At 48.4% G+C, this 26,052-nt stretch overlaps 1 long non-coding RNA gene across 2 annotated transcripts in view; it reads left to right on the forward strand.

Annotated features, from left to right (window-relative positions):
• The window catches only part of LOC129380524 (uncharacterized), a 48,028-nt gene extending 29,862 nt beyond the window's left edge, over positions 1 to 18,166 (forward strand). For both annotated transcript variants that reach the window (XR_008608642.1, XR_011892701.1), the window contains exons 2-3: positions 15,877 to 16,077; positions 17,659 to 18,166. This is a non-coding gene — a long non-coding RNA (uncharacterized lncRNA). The remainder of the gene's footprint in view (positions 1 to 15,876; positions 16,078 to 17,658) is intronic.
• The last annotated feature ends 7,886 nt before the right edge of the window (positions 18,167 to 26,052 follow it).

Consider the following 26,052-nt stretch of genomic DNA (forward strand, 5'->3'; position numbering starts at 1 on the left):
AACGTCGACGATTATGAGGCCCGTGGTAGAGGGGAGGAACTCCGTATTGATTTGGGCACCGGGGGTTAATTCTTTAACGTTACCCAATGTACGGTACGCGAGCGTTTTTGCGTTCTGCCCTCATCAAAATGCGACCTCCGCGGTCGAACCCGCGACGTCGAGCTCAGTAGCGCAACGCCATATGGGCACCAAGCAACCGCGGCGGGTTTGGCCGAATTTCAGTTTATATCCGCGCAACAACATCACACGGAAACTTGCGATGATGAAACGCGCGCTCCTTTTTCATCGGCTGGTGCAATGGCCGTGTGTTCTGCTGCGCGAGCAATATACAGGGTGTTTCAGCTAGTTTAGTTAGTTTAGTCAGCTAAATTCTAGTTTATGAGCTAGTCTACTCGAAGCGGCGGACACTACTTGCATAAAAAATTGAAACGCAAAATCGACTGATTTTTTTTTTTCATCAGCCATTGCATCAGCCGATGAAAAAGGAGCGCGCGTTTCATCATCGCAAGTTTCCGCTTGATGTTGGGCGGATATAAACTGAAATTTGGCCAAACCCGCCGCGGTTGCTTGGTGCCCCATATGGCGTTGCGCTACTGAGCTCGACGTCGCGGGTTCGACCGCGGAGGTCGCATTTTGATGGGGGCAGAACGCAAAAACGCTCGCGTACCGTACATTGGGTAACGTTAAAGAATTAACCCCAGGTGCCCAAATCAATCATAAATTCTAGCCTTGTGAACTCCACGGCTAGAATTTGTAAATTGCAATATGGGCCATAAGGTAAATAGTTAAACACTTAATTACCGATTTTTATTAATTAGTCGATTTTGGATCTCAGTTTATTGTGCAAGTATTGCCCGCCGCTTCGAGTCGACCAGCTCATGAACTAGGATTGTGATATCTGCCACAGGCAGCCTTTTAAAGATATGTGAAAGTGTTCGCTGAAACACCCTGTATAAACTGTGGCATTCGTTGGCGGACAAACTGCATAACTTCCCCAGATGAGCTTTAAACGGCCCAAGAGAGCTATGCGCACAGAGGAGGATACTGCATAAGCGGTAACTGCACGCGTGTTACCGTCGCCCGAAGACAGTGCGCAAAGCCGTGTCCTTCAAAGCACCCTTGAAGTTGGCGAGATCGCGCCGCGCACCTCACATTCCCTAACTGACGTTTGTTATTCTAATCGCGGTATATGATCTTATAGCCCCCGTATCGGTTCTCCCTTTGCGTCGTTCTCCCAGCACGACGCACATCCTTCTCCTGTCAAACGGGAGCGCTGTTCTGCGTGCTTCCTCATTGCTCAAGCGCTTCCCGGCCTGTTTATGCAGGGAGTATGGGCAGCCGCCAGTGGGCGCTCTTATCCGCGCGTTTCTCGCGCCTGTGCAGTGTTTTGTGTCCCGTTCGGATATCTCGCAGCGACGCACTCTTTGAGCCTTCGTTGAGCGCGAACTACGGCCACCTGTCAGCTGAATATACATGTAAAGGCCAGGCCTGTTCGGAGCGATAAACAAGTGTGAAAACGCAGGGCAAGTTACAGCTATATCACAGTTCTTGCTTTGCCTTTTCTCGCGAACTCGGTGTACACTTTGTTTTGCGGGGATTCAGCCGGGAAGCGCGTTCTGACTTTTTTTCAGTGGCTGTTTCGACTGACATCAATAGCCAATGGGTGCCTCTTCTCTCTCTTTAGATGGCGATTCACCTAAACTTGTGTTGTTGTTGTTGTTGTTTATGCGTGCAATATGTGAAGTTACCACAACGAGCTTCTTTATGCAAAAAATTAAATAAACGCTGCCATCGTAACAAATGTGCGAGTTGTGGCTTCGAGATGGGTAATCGCCACGACGCATGCGCAGTCGTCTTTAGTATCGATCGACCTTGCTTAAGTGCAGAGAGGCATTGCATTGATTCATTGTTTATTCAGACACATTATAATTAACAAATTGAAAAGAAGGAAAGAGAAACGCCAGGGTGGCAGAAGAGAACCCGGACTGTTCGGGATCCGAGATTCATCGTTGTCTTTCTGGAGGCCGGTCTCCAGATATCCCCGCTCCTTCGTGTTGATGCTCAGCAAGGACTCCTCGTCCGTCGTCATTCTTCTGCTCCGGCGATGCTGTCTGGTGGCTTGTTTTAATTTCATTATCTGCAAATCAATTTCATTATCTACAAAAGAGCTTGATCATCTTTGTTCGCGTTGAACGTATACATGTCTAGCAAACAGTGTGGCTAAAAAAAAAAAAATGACATCGTGTAGTTTTCCGTTTTTTTTTTTTTTTTGTTCATGTTCGCCATGCTATTTACACGTGTCGTATGACGTATTGAGGGCATATATAGCAACGGGAACTGGAAATAAATCTGTTGCTGAGAGTTGGCGCTTTGTGGTTTGTCAGATGTGCCTTTCTGCACCCCCCCCTCCCCGTTCAGCTACAACAAAATAGAAGATAATTTCCAGCACAGATGCTTTTACAGTGCTCGACATAGCTGCGGACAAGTGTCTTTTCCTCACCTAGCGGAGGCTTTCTAGGTGAGGAGGCGCGGAAACGAAAGGCGGGTGGCGATTCCACCTTCAAATTCTAACCCCTCCCCCCCCTCCCCCCCCAGGAGACGCCGACAACTGGCTGCTTCGGCTCGGTGGTAATTACTTATTAATGAATGAAAAAATAAAGTCACTCCTTCGAAAATAACGCAAAAATACTCGACCTGGCAAATTACGTGGACTGCGCGAGATTGGTTTATGATTAAATGGAAATGCCGAGAAATTCGTGACGTCACGGGGATGTCACCGTGTGAAGTTCGGAAATGATGACCCATCATATTCTCCGCAAATAATACTATCTTCGAAGAAAAGCAGTGTTGTGAAATTTGGGGCAAAAAAGAAAGCACTGTCAGTCTAAACTAGCGTTACTCTTTGTACAGGGTGTCCCATCTATCCTGCACCTAGATTTAAACGATATGCGAATGCCGCGTAACTGAACAGAGCCACGGTAATGTTGTTTGCCGTCGCTTGAAGATACCAAAATTATTTGTTTTGCGTTCAACCTAATTACATAACTAGTCTAAATTAAATAATCAAGTTCACAAATATTATAGTTAGATGAAGATTGTCAATGAGAAAATTGCACAGCAACATGAGAAACTCCCGGCTCAGCTTTCTGTTGCTCAATACGTGCTACATAAAAGTGTTTTTCCGAGCGTGAAAGAAGCCCGAGAATAGACGCAGCATTTTGCAGCGCGACATGGCCGCGTTCGAGAGGCACTTCTAACGCCGTTCTGTTTACGAGCAGAACGGCGTAGCCACTGAGACACCGCATCGGGTTATCGCGTTCTTCAGTATTTGCGTATGTGTGTGCGGCATGTGCACGCGTAGCCACTCTATTCCGTGAATTTATACATAAACCACGTCGGGACCTCCCACGCACCTCCAGCTTCTTCCATGTTCGCTTTACTTTTTATTATGTCTTCTATTCCAATCATTTCTCTCACTTTGTTCCCCCCCCCCCCCCTATTTAACCTTGAGCCAGAAGGAGCAACTGTCACGACTGTAAGGGGATTCCGTCTACTCCATTTATTTTTCATTACGATAATAACACACACAAAGAGGAAGTTGCACCTCTATAGCGCGTTCCTTCCTCCGTAGCCTTCAGGGTGCTTTCGAACACATTCGTGCGAGCCGAGCGTGTAGCTTAGGTCCGTGCCATTCTGTGCCGTCGTCCCGGTGAGTGTTTTTCATCCCGACAAAATTGCGGGAACAGCGAGCGCTGCCCGAGGAGCAACGCAACCCGAACGAATAAGCCGCGTGTTGACTGAGCTGCGCGCGCACCTGCGTGCGATTTGTCTGGCGCGCGGAGCGAAATATTTCCGCGACGTTTTGATAGAGCGCGCGACACAAGGCCACCGTCCGCCAGCCGTCCTCTGTTATCACCTCGCCGCGCGGCGAATAATAGCAGCCGCTGGTGCGTTCGCGCCTTTGGCAGCACTCGGTCACGCGAGAGCGGCGTCACGTGCCACGTGCGCCGTTATGGTATATCTCCCGCGTGGCTCTTGTCACGCGACAAATGATTTGGCCCATTTCTCGTTACTACCAGCCGTACGTTGTTGTGGGTGCTGCTGCTGCTGCTGCTGCTGCTCTTCCGACGCTGGTTGTTGTCGCCGCTGCACAATATATGCGCAGCACTAAACGGAGGGGACAATGAACGACACACAATAGGGCTGCATGTACGCGTCAACTATCTTTCTTTATTACCTCATTAGGATCGCGTTCGTAATCCTTTTGCAGTAAAATTATTTGAAGGCTTGCAAAACGATTACGCGCATGTCATAATTCCGCAGTGACGTCCAGAGCTCGTCCTGCGTCTTGGCGTTCCCTGTCCCGTCCATGTATAACATGCTCCGCACTTGCAGAGTAAACAACTCGCCCAGCTTGCAGCAATTACCGCTGCCACTGCTGCCGACTGCACTCCCCGGTGGCACAGTCCGGGCCACCGTCCAGAGTCCGCTCACAGGGCAAGCGGCTCGCGTGCCGGTGGAACGAGGAAGGGGGGGGGGGGGGGGCAGTCATGCTCCGCTTTTCGCGGAGGCCATGCTACCTCATGGGGCGCGATTAGATAGCATGCGCGAAAATGAGAGAGCACCCCCCTCCCCGGCAACCCTCTTTGGAGAAAGCGGCAGCCGCAGGTGAGCAAGGGCTGCACGTGACAAGATGCGTCGAGGAAACGTGCGCACGGCCAAAATAGCGCCCGCGGCATCCGATAGCCGCCGACCTCGGCTGCGGCGACGAGGCGCGCCGCCGATAGCGCGGCCTGGCGCCCTCGCCACTCGAGCCCCGCGGTCGTCCGCGAACCGGGGGCCCGGTTGCCGCCCCGCGCAGCGAACTCCGCGATCCTGCCCTTGGACGCCTGTCGCGAGGCAAGGGCGACGCCGTCAGGCGCGAAGGCGGTGACCGCCAGCAATGGGCGCGATGCCCCGAGCTCCGTCCATTTGACTCGTGGGAAACGCCGTGAATTCTGAGCCGTCGAAAATTGTGAGCCGTCGAAAACTGAGCAAGGCTGACATCAACCAACTGGCCCGATATGACGTTTTATTGCAGAAATATATTACCCGAGCTAAGGTGAATCGCTGGATTGCACTTCTGAGGTGCCAATGGGTCCTGCTTTAGTGGGAAACTAAGGTGTCGTTTAACGGAGCCACAAAGGAGGCGAAAGACGGATGGCTGCGCCACCTTGAAGCTCCCGCACCCGCTACCCGTGACGTCACAAATTTTGCGAGCGTATATCCGCGGGTTGCTACTTGTTTGCTAAGAAACTGAGATTACTGTCGGAAACGAGCAAAAGACTTAGCCTGGTAACTTTTGGAAACGTTCATGCGCGAAAACGGCGCGGAAGCACCTTGAATTCGTTACGTTACATTGATAGCGTCGCTGTCGTTCCTGCTGTGGGCCCGAATGTTAAGGAGTGAAGTTAGGCCATAATTATCTTCGCTAATAACATTTTACCGCCAGAGAAGTGAGGAATACAGTAACGAAAAAATACTCCCCTTGTTTAAACTAATCTCGAGTTTCTCTTTTTGTGAACTTAAACTGCGCTATAGGGACGAGACACCGAGATAGAAAACAGGACGAACGCAGACTAACAACTGCTTTATTGAAGGCACCAAATGCTGCCTCTTCGAACCATGCGCATGCACAAGCCAGATCATAACCGCGTGACCACCGAACACTCCCCACGCCAAGCCCCTATCTACACCTAAAAATCAAGCTCTTCCTTGGAAAGATACACTGGCGGTTCACTGACGCACCTATCTGGGCCAATGTTTTGCTATCAAGGAAGCTTCCAAGATTTCAGTGAGATCTTTTTAGCGGAATCACATTTCTTGTTGCAGCAGGTGCTTACTGACGACCCCATAGTTCGCGTCTTTAGATATGTGGAGGAATTTTTAATCCCGTTAAATACTAACTCTGACGATCACCTTGAAGAGGAAGTGAAATACATTCTTCAGTCCTTCCAAGCCAACCGGACGTTATTCTGGTTAACCTCCCTGCCTTCTACTTTTCTCTTTCCTCCTCCCAATCCACAGCCACCAAGTTGAATTTTACTTTGAATTGTTCGAGAATAGTTCTTTGCAGTTTTTAGACATAAGGCTGTTCTTTGATGATAAGAACCACCCATGTTGGTCGTACTCGCCTCGTTAAAATAAGGCACTTCTGCCGTTCGATTCATGTCACTGAAAGCTTGTCAAGAGGGGCATTGCGGCGTCGTGCTTGACGCCATTTCTTGCCAAGTCGTGTCACCATAAGGTCTAAGTTAGTTAGCATATTCACCGACTCTAAGGCAGCCCTGCATTGTTTGCTATCCGCTCTACTTCGTGGACCACAAGACCAATTTGCGCTAGAAATAAGGCAGTTATATCATCAGCTAGCAGAGAAAGGACATGAAATCACTTTTTAGTGGCTCCCAGGTCACTGCGGCATGAAGGGCAACGAAAACGCCGATAAAGCTGCTGGGAGGGCTCACGAAGATGCCGTGAAGGAACCCATCCCCCTATCAAGAACTGACGGAGCAGCAAAGCTTCGCATACTAGCGCGTGATACCACGCGATCTATGTGGAACACGCCAGCTTTCCGACATACTCGACTGCAACGCCTTGACTCATCCCTCCTACTATACGCATTCCATCTGGACTATCCCGAATCGAGACAACTGTTCTCTGCCGACTATGGCTAGTAGTGTCTTTCACGAATGAATTTGCTTGACGCATCGGAATGACTGACAGTACTACCTGTCATAGTTGCGGCAGCGAGGAAACAATCGGACATATCTTTGTCATTGTCCTCGCTACAGCTCCCAGAGACAGTCGCTCGTGACGACGTTGGCACGCCTCGATGACCGGCCGTTTTGTGAGCAGACAATCTTGGAGTGCTGTCTGCTGCGACCTTCACACCAGAAGGCGGTGAAGGCGCTACTGAGGTGTCTCCGGTCGAGCGACCTGCTTGAACGACTTTGGCACTCCTGCGTTCCTTTGTGTTTGTGTGTGTGCGTTTCTAATCTTTCTTTCCCTCTCCCACTATTTTCATGTGTGTGCATTTTAAGAGGTATTTCCGTCTCTCCTTACCCCTTCCCTAGTGCAGGGTAGCAAACTGGATATCTGTCTTCCGGTTACCCTCCTTGCCTTTCTCATCTCTTTAATCTATCTCCCTTTCCTCCCAGGTGAAACGTCTCCGTAATGCAGGTTTTCAGCAGGCCTTACTCCAGGCCATAGCTGAGTCGCTGTTGAAGGCCATATGCCGCCATACCACCGACACTGGGGTTGAATTAGGAGAAAAGAGAGAGAGGCGAAAGTTTGGGGTAATGCCATATGTCGACAAGGTTTCGCATGGGATGAAGAGGGTGACCGGAAAATTCGGCGTGATGGCATTTTCTTCAGCGCCCTGCAAGTTGCCGCGTTTATGCGCCCTTTCTAAAGTAGATAAACCCAAGAGTGATGGATGTGGCATTAAACACCGTCACACGTATGTGCCATGTAGAACAGAGGTGGCGTACGAGTTTCCGCTGACCAGTGGAATGTTCTATGTGGGGCAAACCGGAAGATGTATTAACAATCGTTTAATGGAGCACTCTAACTCAATAAATGATGGCAGCAGAAAGCACCTGCCAGTTGATTGTAGGTCATGTGCGAAGAAGTGCAAGCCGATGTTTGACAAAACTAAGGTGTTAGGGCGAGCGAAGGACCAAAGGGCACGTGAGATCTTGGAAGCTCAAGACATGGCCCAGGTAGGTGCGCCAGCGAACCGTCAGTGTATATCTTCAAGAAAGAGCTTGATTTTTTGGTGCATGTAGGGGTTTGGGGAGGGAGTGTTCCATGGGTCACGCGGTTATGATCTGGCTCGGGCATTGGCATGAGTCGAAGAGGCAGCATTGTGTTATTTCAATAAACCAGTTGTTAGTCTGCGTTCGTCCGGTCTTCTTCTACCGCGGTGTCTCGTCGCTAGCGCAGTTTAAGTTCACAAAAAAATATGTCTTACCAACTAGCCTCCCAACACACTCTCCTCGAGTTTCTCTTTTGTGTCCATTTAAGTGAGAAGCCACAGGGGGCAGCGGTGGCACAACAAGGCAATCAAAGGGTTATATCTTAAAGGGAAGCTTAAAGTAACGTAAATGTTCATGTTTCTGTTGAAGTGAATGAAGGAAAGGGTAACGAAGTGGAGGGAATACAGTGCACCGCTGGCGAAAGTGCCACCTGCCCCAAGTGCGCCAGCAACTGGAAGCATGTGTCCAGTTTACCTTTTACCGTTTATACTATGTAACCCGTTTCTTTGAGCTGGTAGACAAAAGAAAGGCTCCAATTGGTCGCGTTGTTTCTGCATAAATGTAAACTTCGCAGCTCTCATAACAACGACACCTAGAGAAGACACACAGTGCGGTTCGGGACAGAAACGAGGGAGCGACGAAGCCTCGTTTGCTATACTATTATGTCATGCACAGAGATAAAGAAAGGTGACAAAGATAAATGACAAGAAGGCAACGGACTAAACAGATGTGAGAAAGCGGTCAGCTGATACTTCGGGAAAAAAAGAAAAGACTGATAAGGTACTGCCCAATTGTTGATGGGAACTAAGTGCTACATTTTAAAATACGTCCGCTTGACCACAACAGGGTGCCCAGCTGTGGAGTATTGACAAACGTGACTCCAGCATGAAGTGGAATGGCAAAAGGTGCTAACGGAAAAAGTTGCAAATGGAAAGATTCGTTCTACGGCGCATGAACAACAGGTCTGACCAGGTTGGGGGAGGGCGGCTGAATAGTGGATAAACACGTGAAAAGTACGTTAAAATAGGAAAGAAGGAAGTAGAAATACTTTTAGAAGGGCGGGGGGGGGGGGGGGCAGCAGAAGCCGCGCAGAGGACCACTAATCCATGGCGAAAGATGGACGGCTCAGCCCTTGCGCTGGCTGATCGCAGTCAGTGTACGTCGTGCTATACTATAGCCGCATGAGAGTGACCGGCACAACCGCAGTAGGCCAACAAATTCTTCGGCGTATCTCTGAGGTAGAAAACGTCAGCACTGGAGTGATAACGAAAGACGCGCGCAAGCGACAGCATTTAGTGGGGTGCCTTGTGCAAAGATGTGCGCCGCGATTTTAAGTTTAACGAAACGGCGTTTGCATCCTGACGGAGTTTACGCCTTGGGCATATCTGTGTGAATGTCTGAACATGAAAACGCGCACCCACTGAGAAGCACATGAACACGTATGCGCATAATGTGCGGCGTGGGGCGCCACAGACGTCTGCAGCTACAGCGATAAAGACTGCCGTGAACTCCTGCAGTCAGCGCCTCGACAGAGTGAGAAACCGAAAACACGTGGCGTTGAGTAAGGTTTCTTTATGTCGCGTACCGCCGTGGCTGTTTAGAAACGCCGCCGCGCGTCTCCTAGCTGAATGTCTGCGGTAGGTGCGGTCTTTAAAATGTTACAGCTTGCACTTGGTTCGAGGGGCAGCCTTGCGCAAAATAGAACAAGAACATACAGCATATCAAATGTGCCCCGAAGGAGGTGGCAGAAATATGCTCGTTCAGGCACGGAGTATGGCATCCTGTGGCATTCTGCGGCTTGTAGCAAAGCGGGAGTCGTAAACGGTTCGTTGGCACTCGACATTTTCTTTTTCCCCGACACTGCTCTACGAAAACGAGGATTAAGAAACAGGACGTGTCGAACAGACCGCATATAGAAGCGTGCCGAGAATAACTGTGGGGATATTTTTGCTTTACAGCGCATTGCCACTTGTGTTTACGAACGCACGCTACGAGGAAACTCGGCTCGCAAAGTATTATCCTATACTGGATCTACACATGGCCCTCCGTATACACAGAGGGTCCTGCTTATGGATGCCAGGAGGCAATCGAAGAAGAACCAACTGCTCTGGCTTCACCTCGCAAACGTTCCGCAGTCCTCGTCGTACTAAGCATGCCTCCACAACCGCTCGCTGCCGGAATGTATACGCCCATGGTCACATACAATAACTCAGAAAAGCGGCGAGTACTCTTCTCTCCTTTCCTTGTATATAACCGTTCTTCTACGTACTCAATTACATTTGTGAGCCAGTAATTAGTAACAATTAGTAAACTTGAAACATTGATGCTTTACGTTTGTCAGAACTAGCGCTCGTAAACAAGATACTATTCAACCTAATTATGATTCTGAGGACTGCGTACCGTCTCCCTAATGAAGATATGGATATGCTGATTGAACACGAAGGAAAAGTATTTTCATCGCAGCATAACTGTACAGCTCAAGGCTAACAACGCAACATCGACGACCAGTACGAAAGAGGAGTAAAGAAGGCATAAAAGATGCCCACATTCTACTTTAATCTCCAACGGACCAACTTTGAAGTATAATCTGTAATTTCCGTAGTTAACAAGTACAAAGAAGAACGACAAAAAGGAAAGCTTGCGTTAACCATGCCCACCGGTGTTTACAGAGAAAAGAAGAGAGGAAAGTAAGGTGGTTAACGTCACCCTCGCTCCCAGTTAGCTAACCTACAGAAGGATATGGGAATGAGAGAACATAAAGATCAAGGAGAAAGATATAAAACGCAAAGGTTCCTTGAACAAGCACGCACAGGCGAATACCTGCATTGGTCTTAAAAAGAGCAATAGCGCCTCCTCAGCATTGTGCACCTATGAATGGCAAGCTCTGCGCTCTCACATTTTGACTGCACACAAAGGCAGCGTCAAATGTTCCAGCTTGGTCAAATAATTCCGCTGAACCAATCGAGTTTAGAGGAAAGGCACTAGCGCCTGAGAAATTTTTGAAATCTTCGGCGACAACTATGATGCAATCGTTACACTATTCTTTCAGCTGGTTTTGTAAGCCCTAGCTCCCTTCTCGTCACCTCGCTTTTATCCGGAAAAAGAGAGAGAGGGAAAAAAAAGAGCATGAGCAAGGTGTCAAACTATTATTTTGAAAAGGAATACTTTCGAGGATTATCAAGTTATTTCCTGTGAAGCTGGGCTTACGTGTTCGGTCTCCAGAAATATGCGAATTCAAGGTAATCGGTAAGTTGAAGTTGAAGGTAAGTTGAATTTAGAAGTAATGAGGGACGTTTAATTTTCAATGATTTGTGCTCTAACTATATATATGCATATTTTTAATTTTGTAGTTGCTATAAGAAAAAAGGGAGATGAAAATTATTCTGACTGCACGGTAAATGCCTAGTCGACGTCTGACATCTGAACCTCGGACAGCAAAGGGGCGAGCTTATTGGGGTAAAAAGTGGAAAGAATAGCACAATATAGCGAGATAAATAGCAGTGATGATAAAAAAACTAGGAAATAATTACAGTATTATAAATGTTGCGATAATGTTCCGCGCTCGTAGCCGCTGTCGGTACCGCGGTTGCCTTTTCTCTTTATTTCCTCCTCCCCCTCCTCCTTATTTACAGTGAAACATATGTATGCAGGAGCAGCCAGGTCCGCTTCAGAAAGGGGCACAGGTTTACACTTACTTCCACTTAAGTCTACTCTACTCAGTTGCTTTTCTGCCTGATGCACGGTACGTTAACTAATTTACTTTTATTGGGTAACGTGTACGTGTGTGAAATCTCTCCCGCACCAAACCTGTGGATCTGCGTAGCCAGATTGCCCGCCATACAGCACATAACGTCGCGTATACACATCCTGCAGGCACTGGCCCGATGGCCATTCTCTTCCCATGTATACCTTCTTATCGCTCCACCGCGCCATTCCCCGTGTTGTCGAGCGGTCACTCTGACTCCGTCCTGTTCATATTTACGCATGTGTGCGTCCGATTTTCGCCCTTCTACCTCGTACGAAAGACTTTTGGCGCCTTCGCACGGACAGTAACAAACCGCCGTATACGTAGTGTCGCTTTTTTTTCTATGCGAAAGCGTCAAACGGCCCATTGAGCGAAAAAGCCTCGTGTCTGTAGTCTGTAGCAGCGGAACGGCACCTAAGCTCCATTGCCATTTGATGCGACGCCATGGCACGAGCGAGCCTCGACGGACCAGAGCGGGCTTAAGGGAACTCCTGCTGCCGGAGCAGCGCGCCAGGCGTTGTGTGAGGGGAGAGGGCATCGCCGCGACGCCACGTCACCCTCGCTCTCGGAAGCCTGCGTTATCCGGGCGTTCCTTGTCAGCGCCTCCTAGATAGCAGGCCTGTGCACTCTGCTTCATGACATCATGCTGCTTGGACCGAAATTTCAATTGCCAAGCGCGGCGTGACGAAAGCGGTGACCTGAAAATCACCGCGGCTTACTTGAAAGCGTTCCCATTAGATTCTATGGTAGTCGGGCATTGAGCACGACGTCATGGATCGAAGTGCCTGCGTTTAACTGCGCCTCCGTTAAGGCCAAATCAAAACGCGCCAAGCGTCTGAACGAGCTCGCTTCCCCGCAGGAAGTTCATAACTCGAAGAACCGCTCCGCGGCGTTAAATTGGACATAAATGCTTGCGCATTCACAACTCATAAGAAGCGCTTAGGTGTCCTCGATTTTCTTAAATAAAAACTTCGTTTTATATTGCTCTCTATAACTCAGTTCTTTGGTTCAGTGAAGCTCTACAGGGGCTCGCCTGTACTAGAGAATCCGTACATTAGTCCAAGTTTTGTACATGAACTATGCAGGTTGCCCATATGTCCGGGTATGAACTGCACAAGGAATGTTAGTGCTGCGTTTGTTGTTGTTTTTTCTTTGGCGTTCACAATGTAAGCAAACACGAAAGCCCCCGTGTTCCGAGAAGCCGTAGTGCGCCCGCATCGTGGTATTTTGGTCTCTAGCTGGCCTGCACAGAGCATCGGTAAAATAAATGCAGCTTAGCTCGTTTCTGTCGCTCGGCACGGCAGCCTTTTATTAACCTCCACCGCTTACCCGGCCAGCCTGGCAAACAACAAACTGTCCTGCACGACCCGAAGTCACGCTACGGTTTTACGGCTGCGTGTGATATATTCTTTTACCAAAGATGCAGCTGAACAAAATATTGTAGTCCTGTATAGTTGACGTTGCTTCTTCTTTCTTCCTTTCTTTCTTTCTTTCTTTCTTTCTTTCTTTCTTTCTTTCTTTCTTTCTTTCTTTCTTTCTTTCTTTCTCCGTAGGTTGAGTGTTTCTTTTAGCTGCATAAAGGGGCGAGTAGGGAGGGTGCTAGGACCTAGAGAGAGAGAGAGAGAGAGAGAGAAACGAAGAGGGAAAGGTGGGATGGTTAACTAAGGACTTCCCGGTTGGCTACCCTACACTTGGGGAGGGGGAAAAGGTAAGAACAGATAAGGAGAGAAAAGAAATATAGTAGTCAGTCATTCACAGTCAGTCGCAGAGGAATCCCCACTGTCACAAGCGTTCATACAGTCCAGTGCAGAAGGGCTTTTGTGGCCTTTCGCATGCAAGCATGCATAGGCCATGGTCCAAGGATCTTTCTTTCCTTCCGAGACCGCGCTATTATCTAGCAGGTTGAGTTTGGCGTGTAGATTATGTCGTTGAGTGTCAAAGGATGGGCAGTGACACAGAAGGTGCTCTGGAGTCTCATCACACCCGCACAGGCTGCATGCTGCACTGTTGGCTATCCATATTGGGACTGAATAGGCATTGGTAAATGCGACACTCCACCACATGCGACTCAGTAAAGTTGTTTCGCGACGGGAGAGTCCAGGTGGCAGGCGAAGACGCAAGTTAGGGTCGAGAGAGTGCAAGCGTCAGTTGGTGAAACCCGGTGAATTCCATCGTAGAAGTTTGACGTGGCGAGGAAGTGATTGAAGCTGCCGCGCAGCATCAGTTCTTGAAAGTGGTATAGGAACCCGCTGATGTTTTTGGTGAGCCTAACGCACGGCTTCATCTGCGCTGTCGTTGCCTAGAGCATTGCATGGCCCGGCGGGCCATGCAGACTCCCGGACCGGGTAAATAATTGTTGACGCGGGCCCGGGCTGGGCTCGGGCCTAGGAGCTTTGAGCTCAGGTCGGGCTCGGGCCTCAGTCCCACCCTCAATAGGCCCGGGTAGGCCATTTGTGCTGTTTCTTCTTTCTGGCACTACGGGCGGATTCGCTTAGAATTGGCGTGAACCAATAAGTGTCACGTCCCGACTTGACTGACAAAGAACTAAAGAAGCTGCGTTGTCTACGCCGTGCAATCACTACATGTTGAAAGAAAATGAAATAGAGACTAAATTCACTTAAATGACCAAACACGAATACTTAAATTGCCGAATAAGGGATTGACGCAACTTAAAATGAAGTCGAATAAAGCACTAAAAATTGCTTTTTCTATTTGATATATGATTGCATGTGAGTGTTAGCCTTACGTGCCACCAATTTAAATTTAACAGAGCTAAGAGAGCTCCTAGCGGCTGTGTATTATGTAATTGTGAAAAACCAATAGACAAGCGAACATAAGTTTACATTCCCTCCAAGTTTATTGATGCGAGTTCTAGCATTATGCGTTGCAAGGCTACTTTTATGTTTAAGAGTGAGATAAAATGACTAGCGGTGGGTACACGAGTAGTCATCTATGCCTTCGTTATACGGGGAGATTATTTTTAAAAATTAAGTTTTCCGGAATGATTAGACATCGCCTGTTGCAGATAACATAATTCTGGACCTCCAGCTGTATTATTCAGAGAGGCGGACATTACTTGCATGAGAAATTGAAACGCATATTCAGCTGATTAAAAAATGCACTAATTATTTTCTTAATTAATTACTTTACGACACATTGCAATTTACGAATTGTAGCCAGTGCGTTTGCAAGGCGTATCCACTTGGAATGAACTTCCAGAATGACAAGCGTTTGGAGATATGCGCCATCAAACTCGCCGTGAAAATGCGCTGTTGTTTCACTTACATTTTTAACAAAACGCTCTTTCGTGCACTGAAGCACAAAAGTAACTTGAACGCCCGTGTATTTGGTCCCACACGTTGGGAAATAATATATCTGTTGGCATACGGAACGTACAATTCTATTATGCAGTTTTACGTACATGTGTTTGGCGCATACGCAACAAGCGCGACGACATTTGCGAGGTCCATGGTCTGCCAGCTTTATCAAAGGAATCGTTCCCATTCAGCCGCCTGACTTTTTCGTACCCCAACTTTTCATCGCCAGAGTTATGCAACATTAATTTGCGAGCATCGTATCGCATAATACTCCTACTTCACCCTCTGTATCACCGTTGGGACGACCTGGACGACCTAATCTATATCTATTCAGGTGATTATCGAACATCGACCTCCCAGTTCACCGGCCGACAAGGCATTCGAGGCGGTTATGTTATTTGTGAGAGCGGCACACCCATGTGAAAACCTTTAATTGCGTGACGCTTAGTGACGTCAAAAACGGGACTAGTTGGTTCCGCGTAATCCAAAACGTAACAACGCCACGTGGGACAAGGGCATAAACCGAAGAGTGTTTGTCCATGTCTGCTCTTCGGTCTGTATACTCTTGTTCCAGTTGCATTTTGCATGATTCGTTAAGCGCTGCTCCGCGTGCACGCGTTCCCCGCGCAGTCCTCACTTTCTTTCTCTTCCATCTTTTCGTTCCCCGTCACCTTCCTCAAAGTCAAAGAATTCAAACTGGAACCCTTCTGGTTTTCGACACACGCTTTCCCGCTTTTATGTTATCGCTGCTCGCGGATTTGCGATACGATCACTTTGGGGAATACTTGTTTTGCGCGACGCTTCACTTGGGAGCGACGGGCAACCTGCCAATGATGCGGAGAAATATGCGACGCGAAAATAACGCTGAATGGAGACGTGCCAGTCCTTTCGTCACATTCGTTTCTGCTGGCTTCTTAGCAGCCTCGAATAAAGCCGTCTCACTAATCCGGTCGCATACATTAGCAGATGGCCGTTTCGTTTCGCTAATCGTAGCTTGGCGGTTTATCCTTTTCCACAGTGGCGCCCACTGACGGTGGCAGCATGGAGTACAGGACACGGGACGATCCAGTGATGTCCGTTGCTCGGTTTGCGAGAATTCTGTCGCCTCTTGTCGAGTGGCCGAGGCCAGATGTCGGCGAAGCCGTTCACAAGAAGCAGACATATATGCAAGTCGCCACGCTTCCTGGGACGTAACGCTGATGTACTTGACGTATCGAAGGTGAGTATCGAGTTACACCACCTTCCTCCATTCAAATGTTGCCTCCACACATCTGACATTACACGCCTCTCATGGACTTTGTGTAGGAGGCCTAAATAATACTCCCTCCAATGTAGGTTCTACATGTCACCTGGGCTCTTGTGTGCAAGTCGCCGCCATTGAGCTAACATGGAGTGCATTATAACGAGTGACTAGATCAACCTGCAGGCCTTTCACCTCTATTCTGAGCTGTATATTAAGTTCTGGACTACACATTATGCATTCCCTGCTGTGCGGCACACGCTGTATACAAAAGGCTTTATTTTAGTGGCCGTCGTACATTCGTCCCACGGGAGCCTCCGATGTCGCTGCATTACGCGCATGCAAACAACAAGACAAGAATCATGATTCCGCGAATAGTTTCGGCCCAACCACCGCTCAAGAAGAACCAGGCTACTCGCATTTCGGCGGCAAGAAAGCATACGCTATGTCCCTGCCTTCTTTTCCTATACGTGGCCCGTCTCGTCACGTACGCAGATCGAAGAACCCAAGGCTGCACTGCGCAGACTTTGCGTGCAATGGCAAACAAAGGCCTTGTCCGCTTCACGAAGGCAGAGCTAGGCGGCCCGCGGCAGAGCATCGTAGAGGCCACCACGAAGATACTGCATAATCGCGCGTGCACGCAAACAACGGCGACGACGCGTTCTTGTCGTCAAACCCTTGACAGAGCGCTGTTTCTGGCCAGCCAGCCCAATAGCGCGACCGGTCCACGGACTGGTCCCCTCTTCTTGGGCGAAATAAAGAGTTTACACCCACCACCCAATTCAGCACACTCCAGCTTTTCTGCGCTTTCCCTCTCTCTTTTCTCTCACGGAGACTGGCCGAAGCCCTTTCGGCATTGCCAACACGCGAAGTCATGGTATATATGCAGCATGCGGTGTGTGCTCCCGCTATGTGTACGTTCAACTTTTAAGGAAGGAGTCAAACACGTTAAACAAACAAATAAATAAATAAATAAATAAATAAATAAATAAATAAATAAATAAATAAATAAATAAAAGCATTTCCGTTGTCATCTACAGCACTGCATTTTAAATCATACTATGAGTGCACATGACATAGATCGGCAAACTCGCTCATGAGTCTAGTCACTCGATCATACTGAGACCGACCCGTGAGTCTAATCCCGGCTGAATAGAATTTTGGTGAGTCTGAGTGCGAGAGAGCCCGGCTGAGTAAAATTATGGTGAATCTGAGTCCGACTCATCCCTAAGCACTAAATACTTTGTGAGTGAGTATAAGTGATTTCGGTTTATGTTGCCGACCTATGGCACAGAATGCATAAAAAAAAGGGGGTGGGGCGGGCCGGCAGGAAGTGAAGCTTCAAGGAGACGTTGCTGTTGACGACCTCAAGTTGACAAAAGGGCGTCCTCTATACGTATAACGACGTGGACGCATGGGAACTATCAAGCACTTTGTTGGTAGGTCGCCTATATGCCTGTTCGACCTTTCGCGAGTACACATGTGTTCTGGCGTGTGCGCGATGGGAAGCACCAAGGTAACCTCACTGTATATAGCTGAGTCATCTTTTGTTCTTTGCAGTCTGTAGACAGCAGCGCCTGCAGGAAGCCGGTGGTCGACGCTCTCCAGACAAGCTGCATGCCTCGGGTTCTTGGCGCTGCGGCAGCGTACAAAAACAAAGGCCTCGAAGCCCGCATGCCCTCGGAGGCTTGTTTGTGATCGCCGTTCGCGGAGAAGTTGCAGCGCTGTGAAGACTGAACGTAGTGTCCTGCTAGCATATAGCACAGACACACTTGCCCGCGAGCCAATGACGCGAAGGGCCACAGAGTCGTCGCACTATTCGAATAATAAACGCATTCGGATATACCAACTATACACCGTCGCAGGCGCATTTGAAAAGCAGCCCAACCGTAGGCGCTGTTGGGCTTTGAACACTGAATTTGCAGCTGTTCAAGTGGAATGTTCTTTGGTCCTGGCTCACACGAACCTATTGAGAACCATATGAAGAAAATGGTCCACCTTTATATGTTAACTATTCGTTAGCTCAAGGAATGAGCTGCCTCATGTTTTGAAGGAAATAAAGCCAAAAACCGACTCTAGAAAAAAAGAAAGAGAAAAGAACGAGGTTTCTCTATTGAACACGCTCTGCAAACGTACAAATGACGACGCATGAACAATGTTTTTTAAACTTGAAATGGACAACAATAGTTCCACACTTCCCAGATGTTGCAACATCCTATTGAGCGAATGAGTCAAGCGCGATCAACATTGTTTTCAGTTCTATTTCATTCCTGTCTCCGCATACCATTGCCGTTGGTCACGAAGCGGCGAAAGAATGCTGTCACGGCGAAAGGGAATGCGGGGTCGTCCACTTCCGGCTGCGCGCTAGCAAATTTATAGTACCCCCTAACCAGGCTGCACGCAAACGAAACCGAGTGATTCAGCTCCTTAACGAAAAGCATGTAGCGTATAGTCAGGGCGGAGCGAAATGAGCATTGCGTCAGGCCACTACTAGCGGGAAGCGGGCCATATACTCACTCGGAACCGTAGCAACACTTGTACTTATGACCTTGACAGACAGACAGACAGACAGACATTAGGAAAGAAAGAATGAAAGAAAGAAACAGACGTGTTTCGTACTTTCTATCGTCTGAAAAAGGAAATGACGGAAAAAGAAAAAAAGAAAAGAACTCAGCAAAATGAAAAGAAACAAGTAACAGAAAACCAAAACAACAAACGCCAGTGAAGAGTACTTTTGAAAGCGAACAAAAGAGCATAATTGGGATGCTTGATTAAGGAGTTGTTTTTGTTTATGCTATGCTAGCGAAAGCACTAAAGAACTTTAGACTAACAAAGTATTTTTCAAAACTACATTTCCATTATTTCGCGGCATGAGTTCAGTTACCGGAAGAGAAAAGGCTGAAATACTTCCCTTTTCTCAATTTTGCGCCAGATCCTCAACGCCGGTACGTCAGTATGACGTCACGGATTCCAAAGTATACTTTCATACTTGAGCTGCTGAGGCACGGTCAAACTTAACGAAACTTGCTAAGGTCAGCCTTTGACTCCTTTATAACGCGACGTATACAGAACATCTATGCCAGTAAAAAATAATTATGGCCCGAGAAGATGCCGTGAAAATATCTCACGTCACTGCTACGTGGTGCAGGAACCTTTGAGTGCACTCAAAAGCTCCCGCACAACGGGACTTGGGGCGATGCCATGGCGTCGCCCCAAGTGCTTCGTTATTTCGTCTTTTCTGGCTTTTTATGAAGCCTACTCCTACGGGGTGAGAGTGGCTTTCTGGCATTCTATAGGAAGCCACCCTACTGATACAGCTAAACTCATATTTTTTCTCTGTTACGCGTTCCATAAAGCAGATCCTTAAAGTTCGGAAATTAATTAATTTGTTTTAAATTGGCAGTATTGGGGATTCCGGAGTGAAATAGCAGAAAAAGAAAGGATAATTTGCTTGCCAACTCGGCATGAATCTCTCTGGCATTGTTTAGATTGAGATGCGGAAAGCCTGGGGCAGTAACGGTCTCTAGACACCGGAGTCTGCCCATGCCAGATCACAGCTGGCCGTTGTGACGACGTCAAAAATTCGTCGGGATCTCGTTACTTTTGGTTTCCGCATAACAGCGGTAAAAGTACAGAGAGAAGAGAGAGAGAGATGAAAGTAAGGAAAGGTAAGGAGGTTAACCAAAACAAAAAATGCCGTTTGCCACCCTACATTAAAAGGACAGCAGACAGAAAACACGCACTGTATGCAGCGACAGTGCCCTTGCGCTCGGCGTTCCTGTGTCTGGACTTTCTAAAAAAAATTAAATTATGGGGTTTTACGTGCCAAAACCACGTTCTGATCATGAGGCACGCCGTAGTGGTGAACTCCGGAAATTTCGACCACCTGGGGTTCTTTAACGTGCACCTGAATCTAAGTACCACGGGTGTTTTCGCATTTCGCCCCCATCGAAATGCGGCCGCCGTGGCCGGGATTCGAGTGTCTGGACTTTCTAGCGGCTTTAGCGCGTATTTTCTGCAGTTGTGCAGCTTCTGCTTCCACCTACTTTAGTTCTGAAAGCAAAAATAATCTTTGTGTGTTTTTGTGCAACAAGGTGGTTGGCAGGCAGGCAGGCGGCACACGCGCACTTGAGGCCCGCCACCGCTGGACAGCTCTTCTCTCCCCCTCGCTCTCCGGAGTTTTCTCCCACCTTGGCGGTGAGATAAGCGGCGCCACCGGGTTTCTTGGGCGCCTCCTCTTTGGAAACCTTTTCGCGCTTTTCTTCCGTCCTTATCGGCGGCTGTTGAGCTTTGAAACGGGCCTTTCGGCGAAAAGGGAGGAGGCTAAATTTTCCACGCGCAGATTAGGAGCGTGACGTGTCCACTGCCACCGAACGATAAGTGCGAGCTCGACGCGCGCGAGCGTTCCACTGTCGAGATGCCGCAACGGCCCCGGGGGTGCACCATGCCTTTTGAAGAGCGAGCGGGCTATAGGTGCAATAGATCCTCACCGACCCGTGCTCTTTTGACAACAGGGAGAGAGATAGAAAAAAAAAAAAAAATGTGAACGTCAGCAAACAGATACAGAAAAACGGGTGTGCGTACACGTTCACGCGCGCGCGATACTGCTGTCTGAGGACGGCGATAACGAGCTCTCCTCGCCCTTTGCAACGACACTCTCAGCGACGCGTGGCAGCCACGCGGTATACACACGGCGAAGGAATGGGCGCGAGGCGCGTATGCGGCCGCTGTCGTCTTCCATTGCAAAACATATCTTTAGGAATAGCAGGCTTTAAGTTTCGGGGACGCTATCAACACTGCGCACAAACTCTCTGAGCTCGCAGAGTTCAAGATAATGCGAGGAGAGTTAGGGCTCCAAATTATGCTTGGAACCTCAACTTTGGTCTCTGATCATGCGCAGCGCCAGTGACACTATTTCTTGGGTAAGCTAAGCCGCCCCTTGAGTCTTCCAATATTTCGTTCCAAGAATCGAGCATCGCCTCTCCATGGCAATGCTCGGCTCACAAGCAGAATGAAAATGCTCGCTCATGCGCACGCAGAGGACGCCACCCAATCTGCACATGAAAATGGCTAAGTTGTCTTGGTTCCGCTTTCGCGAACAGACGCTGCGGCTGGGCTGCGATTGATGCCCCATGAATGTACTTTGCCCCTATGGGATTCGAACGTTTTCACCGTGTTCGTTGACTCCGGATATACGGATGCAGCTACCGAATGGGTCAACACGACGTGAACAGACCATGCCGTACCGTCTGTGGATAGGCGTTGCATTTACAAACTCATATGCTTTCCCTATTGCAATGGCCAACAGCCCCACGTGCGACACATGTAGCAGCGATGCGGCGCTCGCACACATTATCTGTGTCTACCCGCGATATAGTGCCCAGAGAGGAGTGATGTGCAGAGTGCTGGACCAATCGGACAATCGTCCACTATCAGAACTAAAAGCTTTAGGTCAGTGCTCCCAAAGAACATCCGCGCTGAAGGCTTTACTAGCGTTACTAAAATTGCTGCGGTTAACCCGCCATTGTTGCTCAGTGGCTATGGTGTTGGGTTGCTGAGCACGAGGTCGCGGGATCGAATCCCGGCCACGGCGGCCGCATTTCGACGGGGGCGAAATGCGAAAACACCCGTGTACTTAGATTTAAATGCACGTTAAAGAACCCCAGGTGGTCGAAATTTCCGGAGCCCTCCACTACGGCGTGCCTCATAATCAGAAAGTGGTTTTGGCACGTAAAACCCCATAATTTAATTTTTAACATTTCTGCGGTCTACGAGGCTTCACGATAGACTTTAAGAACGCCGCCACCTACCGCTCCATTGTGTACGCGGTTTGTGCTCATCTCTCTCTCTCTTTATCCCCATTAACCCTTCCCCCCGTGCAGGGTAGCCAGCCGGAATTACCTCTGATTAACCTCCCTGCCTTTCTATGCACCATTTCTCTCTCTCTCTCTCTCATGCGATAAAACCGCATACGTAAGACCTCATGTTTCTTTCCCTGCACGGAAGCGGAAAACAGGGTGGTCTGGCTTTCATATCGATCTCGTTCGTTGCCAATTAGGCCTCTTCCGACGGTATGTGGCAGCCATGGCGAAGGTGTGTGAAGGTGTGCACACGAAGGGGTGTACACCATAAAACGCGAACGGAAAAGCAGACAAAGCATAATATGTATTCATGTCTTAATGCTCGAAAATGCTTATGTGTGGAAATGACGTGATTGATTTTCTGACGCAGAGTTCCGGGACTACATAATGCTTAGTAGAGAGCTACGCAGCAAGTCGCACATTCAACGTGGTCGACACATGCGATGTACTGTTACGTAATAGTATGGTTGTGACTAACGAAAAATTGGAACCCACAGATGTCATTATTCTTCTCGCTGATTGCACAGCGAGGGCCTCGACTTTGCCAGCCTTGATGCTATGAGGTATCATACGAGGGTTTATTGGCCAGTTGCCTGCTCCTAAGCTCACGCACTACGTAACGCCTGCAGTTAAAAGGACGTTACACGCCTGCCGCCTTCTCCGTGAGTGGCGCTGGCTAACACTCCCACCAGGGCTAATCTTGAGGACTTGCACACATGCACACACCCAAGAAAGTGGACTGGAGGGTGGCCGCCGCGATAACTTAGTACGTGCAATGCGGAAGATGTGGGTTCGGCTCCCAGCTGCGACAAGTCAGCTTTTCGTCCGACTTCACTTCTCTTCACCTGATTATTTGCACATTTCAACTAAGCATAAAATCAACTTTCTTTTTGCTGTCTCTGGCTTCATTGTCTGTTACTTCGTGTGGTTTTGACTAACCAAGAATTGAGCTCCCCAGGTCTCCCTATTCTTCTCAGCCATGCGAATGATAGTGCGCAGAAGATACATGTTCAAGTTAATTTTTACTATCGTCACTCAGTTTGGCCGCTTTATTGCCGCATAGTTACGGAATGCGAGTCCATCGCTTGGAATGCAAGGGGGAAAATACTCCTGTTCTGCTTTGAGAGATTGTTAACAAGATGACGAAAAGCACCTCGTCTCGTTCGTGAAGACGATACTCTGTGCGAAATGTAAAAAAAAAAATTAGAAAGAAAGCAGAACCGGCAGATCTCATCTCACGATGGCTGTCGACGTTAACGCGGCTAGCATTCAAACAACGTAGCGCACACACCGTATTGCCGCCGCCGAAAGGCGTCGTTTCTGAACCTTGCACTGCAGCTGGGCGCCTCCCCTGCGCTTCCCTTTGGATACACTGCGCCAACTAGCGGCGCACCCGCCCTGCTTTTGCGTGGTCTCCGAGATTGCACCGGTGCGTGCTAACGCTGAGAATAACGCGGGCATTCGTGGCGAAGTGTTAAGGCCTCCGGCTTCTATGCTGTGGGGAAACCGTGTGACGCGGGCTCGATATTGCCCAGTACAGGATAAGCTTTATATTGAATATTGCATAGTGACTTAGAATGGCAGTGGCTTTGGCTAGTTGGTTTTCCATAATGTTCCGTGTCCCTCTGTCCTGCTTCGCGCTGCAACACTTAACACTATGAATAGAATAGCGGCACAAAGAGGTTAGATAGATAGATAGATAGATAGATAGATAGATAGATAGATAGATAGATAGATAGATAGATAGATAGATAGATAGATAGATAGATAGATAGATAGATAGATAGATAGATAGATAGATAGATAGATAGATAGATAGATAGATAGATACAAAGTGGCTGAAAGAGGCTACGAATATAACTGCATTACTACTGTTAAGCAAAGGTGTCTCAGATGGAGGCATACGCCGGCGAACACTTTCTTGAGCTTGCTCACTTAGAATTAATCGACTCCGAGTCTTAGTGAGTGCGAGAGCGCGTCAGTTCAGGTGAGTCCGAGTGGGGGTGCATGCAATCGTAACATCACGCAAGAACGTAGAGAACACGCTTGTTAAAACTATGTAAAAAAAGTGTTATAACGATGGAACTGGTTGCGAAAGAGGTGAAGCCAGTGTAGTAATGATCAAAGTTGGAATTTCCGGGATAAAAATATCACTGAAATCTGGACAACAAGCAAAGAACATAAAACGTAGAAACCAGGACATTTTTCGTGACAAAGTGCGAAACTCTGAATGCGACCAAAATTATTTTACTGGCGTAGAAATTTTCAGCGTGCTCTTTACAACGAAAACGCATGCCCTAATCTCTTGCGGTGAGGAAAATGGCTGACAAGCTCTCCAGCGTCTGCTCTCTTAGCCTGCGCCATTTCTCCGTTAACACATGGTTGAAGTCCGAGGACTTCAACCATGTGTTAACGGAGAAAAAAAAGACGATACCCTGAGTATTCGCTTTGGGGCTACTGTTGCGGCTCGGGGCAGCGTATAGCCCAGGAGTCCTCCAGGCGCATTGATGAGTACGTCCGGTAGTAGGAATGAACGAAAAAGGGTTTATTTTACATTATTTACACTGGCTCCAGATACGGAAGCCAACTCCATGTTGGAGCGCATTAAACGTCTGAGTTCACATCAGAAACCGCGTGTTCTAACTACACCAAGGTCACCGCTTTTAAAACCATCGTCTTCCCTAGGAGACTAGACTAGGGAATCTGATGAATGTATCTCGGCCAATCGCAATCATCAAATCGGCCGCAATATCCCTCCCAGGCTGATGCACCATTCCGCCGATCTCCGCCTCTTATATTGCACCCTCGCCCCCTCATACGAGGCAACCACGTCACAATTTGGGAAACTCAAGTCCTTGCTTTTCCCACGGTAGCCTTTGACGTTGGCCCCTTTCACCAATTAATTCAGGTTGTCAGGGTCAGGTTCAGGTAGAGTGATCGCGGTATAGCTGTCACCTCGAAGTGAGCTCCTTTGTTTGCGGGTCACAGTCTATGTCGGGCCCCGGCGTCGTCTGGGTGCGCTGATGAAAGGACTGCCTCGTGGAAAACGTCTAAGTAATGCTCATCACCATATTGAGATATAACACTACGTCGTAAGCGCTTGCCATTAATTCTGGGCGAACGCACCCTTTCACCGTCTGGGTTTTTTAAAAGCACCTTGCAAAGCTCGTCTATAGCAGGACCGTCCAACTTCTCTGCTACATAATCCAATATTTCAAGCTGCGTATATACTTGGATCGCAACTGTTTCCATGTTTACAATCGGGCTCGGTTTGAACCCGCACTTCTCAATATTGTGCGGCCCACAGGCAAGAGCGTCGCTGGTTACGCTTTCCTGTAATGCCTTCACTTGTTACAGCTTCAATTTCACCACGAAGTCTGCCACTTTGCCATTGTTTCCCGCGCATTACATCGCTGTTTTCATTAACACGTCTCCGACATTCTCAGGAGGCAAGATAAGCCTTGTAAGAGCGAACGCTGCTTCACAGATTTTGTCAGAACACCTTTTTTTTTTATGTAGGACACAAACGTCTTCTCTACAGAGTACATATCACGAACCTGCTCTGGTACACTTCTAGTCTCCACATCGTTGACTGAACTTTCTGTGGTTTACGCTTCGTGTAGGCGCCGTCTGCTGCGTCGTCGCCGCAGTACCTTGCTACGTAACGGACAGGCGAACCGCTAAAAGTGTGTCCGAACGGAAAAAAGAAAAAAAAGGAAAAATCTAAATGTTGCGTGTCAGGCTGAGTTGGGCGCGTTAAGGAGAAACAGCTGACGTTTCGCAGGTGAGCGCCCCAAATTATGAAAACGAAACTATACGTTCAAGGGCAGTTCTTAAAGAGGAAGTCAGCCCCCAATGCACTGGCGACGCTCTTGGAGCTGGTGGCGACAGTTATGACGAAAGAGAAAAAAATGCAGTACTTTGTCGGGTGCAGTGACCTTAAATGTGGGCGAAATAGACAGTTGGCAGCGCAAGCGATTTGGACGCCGTTGTGACATCGGGGAAAGTATGCGTCGCTGTCTCGCTCCTTTACAAGGTCAAGATAACAGCAGGCGAAGGGCAAAGGGATACAATTATGTCTACTAAATAACCG

This window comes from Dermacentor andersoni, chromosome 1 (assembly GCF_023375885.2).
Source record: "Dermacentor andersoni chromosome 1, qqDerAnde1_hic_scaffold, whole genome shotgun sequence".
Lineage (NCBI taxonomy): Eukaryota > Metazoa > Arthropoda > Arachnida > Ixodida > Ixodidae > Dermacentor > Dermacentor andersoni.